Genomic DNA, 257 nt, shown 5'->3' on the forward strand with positions numbered 1-257 from the left:
GTACTGGACTGTAGCTAAGCCTCCGAGTGAGAGAACTTAGGCGAGTACTGGACTGCAGCTAAGCCTCCGAGTGGGAGGATTGCTCTCCGCTCGGTAGGATTTTTCAAACTTAGGCGAGTACCGGACTGCAGCTAAGCCTCCGAGTGAGAGAACTTAGGCGAGTATTGGACTGCAGCTAAGCCTTCGAGTGGGAGGATTGCTCTCCACTCGGTAGGATTTTTCAAACTTAGGCGAGTACCGTACTGCAGCTAAGTCTC

The sequence above is a fragment of the Triticum aestivum genome, chromosome 5A, assembly GCF_018294505.1.
Source record: "Triticum aestivum cultivar Chinese Spring chromosome 5A, IWGSC CS RefSeq v2.1, whole genome shotgun sequence".
Taxonomy (NCBI): domain Eukaryota; kingdom Viridiplantae; phylum Streptophyta; class Magnoliopsida; order Poales; family Poaceae; genus Triticum; species Triticum aestivum.